The sequence below is a fragment of the Rhinopithecus roxellana genome, chromosome 5 (genome assembly GCF_007565055.1).
Source record: "Rhinopithecus roxellana isolate Shanxi Qingling chromosome 5, ASM756505v1, whole genome shotgun sequence".
NCBI classification, from domain to species: domain Eukaryota; kingdom Metazoa; phylum Chordata; class Mammalia; order Primates; family Cercopithecidae; genus Rhinopithecus; species Rhinopithecus roxellana.
In genome coordinates this window covers 143,776,682-143,785,716 of record NC_044553.1, presented here as the reverse complement: position 1 = coordinate 143,785,716, position 9,035 = coordinate 143,776,682, and the positions used below count along the sequence as shown (strand labels likewise).

Here is a 9,035-nt window from a genome sequence, read left to right as displayed (position 1 = left end):
TTTACATATAGTGTATAAAATACTTGGCCAAAATGAGTTTTTCCAAATTTTACTCCACTAAAAAAGTCACTTCCTTGGGCACGATGTATGCTCAGTGTTGGGTAACCACACATCTATCTCAGGTAGATGGGATGTAGATGGAGCTAATTTGAATATCACCCCCTCTCCATCCTAGGCTAACCTCACAAGCATGGGATTTGGCGGCAGATAGACTTGGGTGGATGTCTGGCTCCAATTCTTGCTAAATATGAGACATTGGCTTACAAAACTTCTCAAAGCTTTGCTTTCCTCTCTCTAATCTGGGTCTAATTGTACAACCTATCTCTCAGAAGAGTTGTGAGGCTACATTTGATTATGTATGTCAAATATCTCAGCAGAAAGAGGAAATTTCCTCCTAGTTTTCTCTTTTCTTTCCTTCTCTCCCCTCCCTCTTTATTCTTTTTCCTCCTCTCTTTCTTTCTTTTCTTCCCTTTCCTTTCTTCATCCCCCTTTCCTTTGTTCTCATCTCCCATATCTGAAATGCATCCCTTTGCTCTACTTTCTCATATGAATTCCACTAGAAAATGATTCATACATATTTTAATTGATTAGGAGTCTGTAAACAAATGAAAAACAAGGGACTTTTTCCTCTAACCTTAATTCTATTTACATAGAAAATAAACTAATTTTTTAGTATAGAATTTTTTTTTTTCCCTGAGGCTTCTAGCTGGAAAGGACTTCAGATTTTGGATGACACTGACACAGCTGGCTCTTTTGTTTGGTGGAGAGAATTATAGAGCTGAACACTGAGTGTAATATCAGATGGAATTCAAGAGCCTTTCCTCTCTGCTCTCTGGATCTCCGTGAAATATCCTGTTTGTTTTGAGGGTCAAAGTGAGTTCTACTCAGTAATTGAATGCAGAGCATAAAATCCTTGCCCATTTTCAATTCAAAGCTTCCAAAGCTGATCAGGCAACAGACCTCTGACATTTTGTTTGTTTTCATGTGAATATAAAACTCAAATATTTAATTGATTGTGAGCCTCTATAATATGTAGTTTGCCTTCATTTACAAGCATCTCCCTCCCTCTCCCCTTACCTGTGCTCTGAGTGCCCGGCTTTCCTGCAGTCCTCAGCCTTCTTTGCCTTCACCAAAGCCCACAGTACACTTGTCTAATCTTTTGCATGCTCATTATTCAGAATGGGCAAACAAACAAATCCACTTGGGAAAACACTTTTTAAATTTTAATTTTGTCTTATTTCCAGTGCTCCTTCCTGCAATTATCTTTGGTTTGTCAACATGTTTTGACTTCCTTCAGGTTGTAAATTTGATACATGGTCACATTTCTCAAAGTATAACGCCTGATTCTCTTAATGGCCTTCTGAGAAAGAATCCGAAAGTTCTTTCTAGTTAAGTTACATCCAGTTACTCGACTAAATATCCCAAGTGTTCACTGGCTTAGGTGCTAAAGACATCACCCTTTCACGTTTCCCCAGAGATATGATACATACCAATTTTGGCTTGATCATCCAAGTAGGAATTGGACATCATTGTAAACAGTTGTCTCCAAAGAGACCTGGCTGGCCCATGTGTGACCCCAATGTACTCTCTTGTTCTTCAATTGCCTTTAGGTTTCTCCAGACACTTCCTATATTTGCAGTTGATTTTCTTTTGTTTCTTCACCATTAGTTTCTTATGCCTATATCTGCTCAACTCTTTATCACTTTCTTTTCCATTTTTTATGAGTATTTATGGCTTGTACTTCTTACAAAGATAAGGCAAATATGAATAATCTTACTATTTAAGAAGCACACAAAAATGACAATCAATGGAAAATATAGCTCAGTCTAGGAACACAAATGGATTCTTTCATGACACCAAACACACTTGAAGGCAGGGCTGCAGTGCTATTCCCATCTCTCTGTCTAGGCCCTAACACAGTACCAGCTACAGAGTAGGAGCTTTGTAACTGGTTAATGGATGGCTAATGGACTGCAGTGTGGATTCCCCTTCTTTTCTTAAAATCAGAACCTAACACAGGCACAGTGAGATGTTTGCTATGTAGGTGATGATTTCATATTAGGACAAGATTGCCTTTATTTGGGGCAGCTTAAGGGATATTCTATACTTGGGAATTCAATTATACATAATTAGTTATAAAATGGTAGTCATGCACACCTATGCATTTAACACAATAATGGATCGGTAAAAATTTGTGGTTATGTGACGCTTCAGAATTTGGGATTCAGTCCCTATAAGAAGAGTCTTCAAAGGTAGAACAGCATTTTTAGTACTGAAAACCTCACGTCGTGGAGTTCTTTTGACTCCCCAGATGCTGGTCATAGGCCCAGGATTTTTAGCGTTTACACTCTCTAGCTGTAGAAACTTGAGGAACCAACCACTCTGGGCCTTACTTTTGCCATTCATAAACTAATAAACATTAAAAACTACCTAAATTAGATGATTTCCTTGGAAAGGTGTTTATATATTGTTTGATTTATTGAGTTATGGGTTAAGCATTTAGTAACTAAGTGTGAAACATTTAGTTATGTGAGGCATTTAAAACAATGACTGGCAAATAGTAAGCACATAATATTAGCTCTTGTTGTAGTTATTACTAGTAGTAGCATTACTGAATCAGTGCCATGGGTATGTGGCCCACACAAGGAGAGGTATGCCTTGGTAATAGTTTCTACTCAATAATTAGGAAGAGCATCAATCCATGAGATAACTACATCCCTTTACATTCCTTATTCATAGGAGCTACACAATACTTTTGCAATAAAATGTGCCTTAAAATTTTTTTTTGGCATTACTTGTGGGGGATCAACACAACCCCCACCTTTTCCCTGCCATGTTCTTCCCAAGAACAGAAAATAGCTTCTAAACTCTCACTGTACTTTAGAAAATGCAAAGAGACTGTATTTTTCAGGCAAAATTATACATTTTCTGCGGCTTCTACATGTTTTCTGGTAGCTGTCTCAGAACCTACTGCCAGACTTAAGGACATTCTTGAAGTGGGTGCAGTAATGGAGGATAAAGCAGGAATGAAAATTCTCTGAGCATTGCTGTTTGTGTGTGGTCCCTCCTTTCCCCAGAGCCCCACCCTGCTGCTCTAGGAGACTTGCCAATAGCATTTTACCAAAGGGAAAGAATCTCCAGAGTGGCATTTCCCTCCTTAAAATGTGAGAAAAATCTGCCTAGAGAGGAGAATTTCAGGGCTGATGGAAGGGGTGGAATGGAGGAGGTATTCTAAATTTCTTATTGTCAGTTTCCAAGAGACTCCTCTCCATTCTCATAAATAGCCAAAGTGCTCATGTAAGAAGGAGAAATGACATTCATTTCAGCTGTTCATCAAACATTCATTGAGGATCCAAGCAATAAAATGCGGTGGCAAGAGGAAAAAAATGCTACACAGTCCCTCTTCTTAAAGTAGTGAGGAAAAGAGGAACTGTATAACTGAAACATAATAGCTAAGTCTTTAAAATATAAGGCATGAGAAGAGAAAGTCCTAGTAGGTCCTGAGTGAGGCAAGGAAGGTGTGAAAGAGGCAAAGGGCTTCTAGGCAGAGGAACAACAGATTTGAAGATGGAAGCGACTGAAGCAGCATAGTTTTTAGGGAGCTAAAGGTGGAAGCTAAAGAGGCCACACACAGGTGTGAGTCGAGAGGCAAGGCTGCACAGGTAGGCAAGGAAGGTATGTGTGAAGTTCACTTGCCATGCTAAAGCATTTGGGAGTTTTTAAAATTGTCCAATGGGAAGCTATTAAATAATTTTAAGTAAGAAAAAAAAGTTAATTCTATTTTGCATTTTAGAAACATGATGCTAGCAAGAGTTTTAGGACCAGATTGTTTATATGAGTGAGTGTTTTGGGGGGCTTGGGTGCACTTAGGATATACTGATCAAATAGGAGTGTGTGCGAGTAATTCTACTGAGAAATGATACAGCCCTGAACTATGCCAAGAAACGGGGGATGCAAAAGATAAGATGGTGTGAAATGTGAAAAGGAAGTCCAGAATGAACATCTGATCCTCACCTGGGCTCTCAGGTAGATGGTGATGCTTATAACCTGATACAGAAGGGTGGGTTGGGCTGGGAAAGAATAGCTCCATTTTGTTCTTGTTCAATTTGAGCAAGCGCTGGAACATTCACACAGGCAGACAGCAGACGTGCTTATCAAAAGCATTTTTGCTGCTTATTGGGTTATCAGGATGGACATGCATGGACTAATTAATGTGCTCCAATGTGAGCTGTAGAAAAATGGAATGAGCAATAAATTGAGTCGTCATATAGCCAGCACTGTATAGAAGGTGAGAACATGGACCCTAGAGCGACAGTGCTTACATTCAATCTCCATTCTCATAACTTAACAACTGTTCAACCTTGAGCAAATTGTTTAGCTTCTCTGAGTCTCAGTGTTATCTTTAAAACGAAGACAATAGTAGTATCTGCTATAACCCCGTTATCAATAGTGAATAAATTAAGGCCTATAAAGTGCCTGGACCAGTGAGTCACACAAAATTAAGTAATAGTATTGTTAGAGATTTTTCCCTTCCTTCCTTTCCTTCCTTCCCTCCCCCTCCCCCCTCTCTCTCTCTCTCTCTCTCTCTCTCTCTCTCTCTCTCTTTCTTTCTTCTTTCTTTCTCTTTTTTCTTTTTTCTTTTAAGATGGAGTCTCACTCTGTCACCCAGGCTGAAGTCCAGTGGTGTGATCTTGGCTCACTGCAACCCCTGCCTTCTGGGTTCAAACGATTCTCCTGCCTCAGCCTCCCAAGTGGCTGGGACTATAAGGGCGTGCACCATGCCTGGCTAATTTTTGTATTTTTAGTAGAGACGGGGTTTCACTCTGTCAGCCAGGATGGTCTTGGTCTCCTGACCTTGTGTTTTGCCCGCCTCGGCCTCCCGAGAGATTTTTATAATGAATGAGAAGGACCAGGAAATATTTTTGGTGGAGAAAACAAAAGCTTTAAGAAGAGCCTTATGGAGCCTCATCATTTAAAAGTAGACAAATAAACTGGCAAAGAAAAAAGGATGAAACATGGAGGCCAAGAGAATGAACAAAAAGGTCTAGAGAGAATTATGGTATTGAAGCCAACAGAGAAGAGATTTTCTGAGAGTGTTCAACATGGGCAAATGCGGACACACGATTCAATTAAGGTTAAAAATTAGGAGTGTCTTTGGATTTATCAACATTAGTATTTTCAGGGAAGTGAGCCTGTTTTCAGCAAGAGGATCATGATCAGTAGGCTGAGAATGAATGAAAGACAAAGATGTGAAAATCTTTTCTATGTGGTGCCCTTTTCAGGAAGCTTGGCAATGTGAGGGAGAAGGGAGGGACAGGTGTGTCTGGAGGGATAAGGAAAGCTGAGGAAGTATTTACATTATTATTATTATTGGTAATTTTTGTTGTTTTTAGTGTGGGAGAGACATAACTATGCTTGCAAGGGAAGAGGAAAATAAGCTTGAACATACATGAAAGAGAATATATCAAGCCAGATTCCTAATAAGAAAGAAGAATTTGCTTTCAGTGAGAGCAGAAAAAAGGCCTGAAACAGCTGCTTTGCCTATACTGTCCAACTGTCACCCGAGTTCCTGACAAAGTGCTAAAAGGCCTAACAGTCTCTGTTTTTGATATCAATGCTGTTTTACTATCTGATGTCAGTTATAGGTCAATCTATATTTTGCCTCTCCCTGTAATCCTACAGCTCTCGTCTGTGCTGCCCCATACAGTAGCCATGAGCTCCGTGTGTCTATTTATTTTTCAATTTAATTAAAACGTCACATTCTCAATTGCAGTAGCCACATTTCGAGTACATATATGGCTAGTGGTTTCTGCATTAAGAAGCATAAATACAGATCATTTTCCTTATAACTAAAATTTCTTGGACAGTGTTTTTCTAGGTGATGAAATAAACACCATTTCTCTTACTGGGGTTTGTCACATGTGAGGACCCCCTGATGCTGCTCATATCATTACTCTATTGACCTTGAACCCTGACCCTGAGCAGGGTCCTTGCTACCTGGCTTTCCCGCTGTGCTTGTGGTCTTTCATTAATTCTCTCTGTGGGACTCCTCTGTCTTTTAGTCTTTCACAGCACCCTAGGTTCCCATGATTCTCTCTGAAATTCCCTTTTTATTGGCCACAGCTGCCTCCCTTGAAGAACATTGTAAACACCCTCTTGCCCACTGACCTTGGAGATACTATGTCAAACTGTTCTCTTTGTCCAACCCTGCAGTCCACCATCCGTTTAGTCCTACTTCATATTCAGTACCTCTCCTTACGCTCCTCCAGTTTTAAGTCAAAGGCTGCAAGCGAAGTTCAGCACATGGACTTTGGATTCCGATAGACCAGCTGGTACAGCATTTTATGTGTGTAACATGGACATGGTTCTTAACCTGTTAGAACCTCGCTGACTTCATCAGTGAACTGGGAACAAAAACATTATCTGCTTCCATGCATATTATGAGCATTATGTGACACAAATTTGCTTTGTAGCGTGATTCATGCTAAACTGCACACTGTATTCTTTCTTCCTCCCTTCCTGTCTCCCTCTCCCTTCCCCTCTTTTTTTTTTTTTAAGTAATGTCAACTTTTATTTTAGATTCAGTGGGTCCATGCGCAGGTTTGTTATATGGACACACACACACACACACACACACACACACACACATATGATGCCGAGGTTTGGATATGAATGGTCCTGTCATTCTGCTGGTGAACATAGTACCTAGCAGTTAGTTTTACAACCCTTGTCCCCCTCCCACCCTTTCTCTCTTTTTGCTCTCTTCTCCTCTGTCTTGAGTGTGTCCCCAGACTCAAGGTGTCAGAGGTTATATTTGACTGTGAGTACAGAGGTCTTGTAAAAACACATGCACGCATATGTTTGTTGCAGCAGTATTCACAAGAGCAAAGACATGGAATCAACCTAAATGCTCATCAATGATAGACTAGATAAAGAAAATGTGGTCCATATACACCATGGAATACTATGCCACGAACAAGGAACAAGATCATGTCCTTTGCACGGACTTGGTTGGAGCTGGAGGTCATCCTTAGCAAATTAATGCAGGAACAGAAAACTAAATATGGCATGTTCTCCCTTATAAGTGGGAGCCAAATGATGAGAACACAGGGACACGTGGAGGGGAACAACACACGCTGGGGCCTTTCGGAAGATAGAGGGTGGGAGGAGGGAGAAGAACAGGTAAAAAAAAACTAACAGGTAGTAGGCTTAATACCTGGGTGATGAAATAATCTGTACAACAAGCCCCCATGACACAAGTTTACCTATGTAACAGATCTGGACATGTACCCTTGGACTTAAAATAAAAGTTAAAAGGAAAAAGAAATTCTTATTAGTTGTCCAGAAGTGCCTAAACAACCATACTAGAAGTCAAGTAGCCCTCATCCCTGCTTCCAGGTGCATGTACTCACTGCAGTCTTGCAATTTAAGCTGCTGTTTGCTGCATTCACTGTGTAGGCGCATCCATAGACAACCGATTGCTTGATTTAAACTGTGTTTCTGTCTGAATATAATCTTTACTAAAGCCTCTGGAATCAACAATTATTCATGTAATTTTCAAAAAAAAAAAAAAAATACAACCAATAGCCCTGTCGTTAGTTCCTTTCCACAGTTCTGACTTTACATATGTTCAAGTCAGAATATTACTGAGCATAATACAATTGCATTAAAAAAACATATTTCAGGCCAGGAATGGTGGTTTATGCCTGTAATCCCAGCGCTTTGGGAGGCCAAGGCAGGCAGATCATTTGAGGTCAGGAGTTCAAGACCAGCCTGGCCAACATAATGAAACCCTGTCTCCACCGAAAATACAAATATTAGTTGGGCATGGTGGCGCAAGCCTGTAATCCCAGTTGTTCGGGAGGCTGAGGTAGGAGAATTGCTTGAACCCGGGAGTTGGAGGTTGCAGTGTGCCAAGATTGCGCCACTTCACTCCATCCTGGGTGACAGAGTGAGACTCCATCTCAAAACAAACAAACATATTTCATAGAGGATCAATGGATACTGTTTTGTAATAATGTGTCTTCTTAAATGTTTTCTCCTTTTTCATATTCCTGGTGTCCATTTTTAAGCTAAGTAAATCTACACATGACTTAAAATATTTATTTGAACATACACATAGACATTTGTTGATATATTTGTATATCATAACCTGGAAATGCTGACTGTTTCTGCTCATTTTTAACCTTTTCACATTTTGTGGTTTTATTTGGTCTCGTAATTGCTTTGCGTGCTATTTAAAAACAAGAAAATATTAAGAAAAAAGTGTATAGCTCAAAGACAGCTCGACATATTAATGACTCTCTAACTTGAGGACCCCCTGAGTAACGTCAAAACCCATAGTATCATAAATAGTCTTATTGTAATGTGAACATAAATGTTGCACATAAAGTCATGACTCTTGAATAAGGCACCCTGTGAAGAATGTTCAAAGACCTACCATACTCTAAGGGTAAGCAATACCAGTGCTAGAGTTATGAACATCTGTTTGGAACAGTTTTCCAGTAAGAACTGTTCCTTTTATGAGGAAAAATCTGAAGAAAACATCAAGTGCTTACCATTACATCATGCTAGAGATTTTCTACACCTCTGTAAGGAACAAGGTTATATGAGTTTACCTCCCCCTGCCCGCATAAACTGTCAATAAAACTGCCCTCATGTCATGCACAATGGACATTCCTGGAGTTTCTACATTGAAAGAAGGAAAACTCAGCCAGACCCGTGCTGGAAATTGTATTTAAATTGTATCTTTAAATACACGTTTAAAATTAAATCTGTACTATGTAGGCCCCCAGTAAGCAATCTGTGTTGGAGGAAAGAGGAAGCCAAACAAGCCAAATAAAAATAAAAATAAATAATTCTAAAGCATATATGATCCACAAAGCATTTTAAAAGGAAAATGGTTTTCAGAACCATTAATCACATTATGTAGGGCTTGCTTTTATCCCTTGCAAAATTCCAAAGGGAGAATTTCTCCGGGTCAAAGTATAACTAACAAAAGAAGCATTAGGCAAGAAAGCAATCTCCCTTTTGGT

At 39.7% G+C, this 9,035-nt stretch overlaps 1 long non-coding RNA gene across 1 annotated transcript in view; it reads right to left on the bottom strand.

The window, feature by feature from the left end:
• The window catches only part of LOC104657806, a 26,284-nt gene extending 17,681 nt beyond the window's left edge, over positions 1-8,603 (bottom strand). The window contains exon 1 of the long non-coding RNA XR_004057180.1: positions 8,559-8,603. This is a non-coding gene — a long non-coding RNA (uncharacterized LOC104657806). The remainder of the gene's footprint in view (positions 1-8,558) is intronic.
• Between the last annotated feature and the right edge of the window lie 432 nt (positions 8,604-9,035).